Raw genomic sequence first — 468 nt, 5'->3', positions numbered from 1 at the left:
GAGAGTCGCATGAGAGAGATAGAGTGAAATGGTTTCACTTAATCTCTCAGGGGGGTGCTTGGACCTGGTGGGAGAATATTTTCTTATTTTTATGTTTATGTCACAATACAAATCGGAACTCAGCTCCCCAGAAACACAACACACACAAAAACATTGTGATCGATACGTACCACTTATGAGTCTTTTAGTATTCGGCGAGTTAGGCTGAGGGTGAAGACACAGTTCCATTTTGCAACTGCGAGCTGGCAAGATAATAAGCAATGCAGTGTGACAGACAAACCCAGAGTCGGACACTATGGTATGCAAACAATAAAATCAATGGGTCAACTATGACTAGGTAGTATAAAAGAGTAATCTAATACAAATTATAACAACTGAAGTCATGGAGAGAGAGGATAATTGTTATCATTAGGTCGTACCCCAGGTGTGCGCTGGCCGGTGATAGTCTGCCAGTGGAGAGAGATGGGA

Source organism: Salvelinus sp. IW2-2015, unplaced genomic scaffold (genome assembly GCF_002910315.2).
Source record: "Salvelinus sp. IW2-2015 unplaced genomic scaffold, ASM291031v2 Un_scaffold2250, whole genome shotgun sequence".
NCBI lineage: Eukaryota > Metazoa > Chordata > Actinopteri > Salmoniformes > Salmonidae > Salvelinus > Salvelinus sp. IW2-2015.
This window is presented reverse-complemented; position numbering follows the sequence as displayed.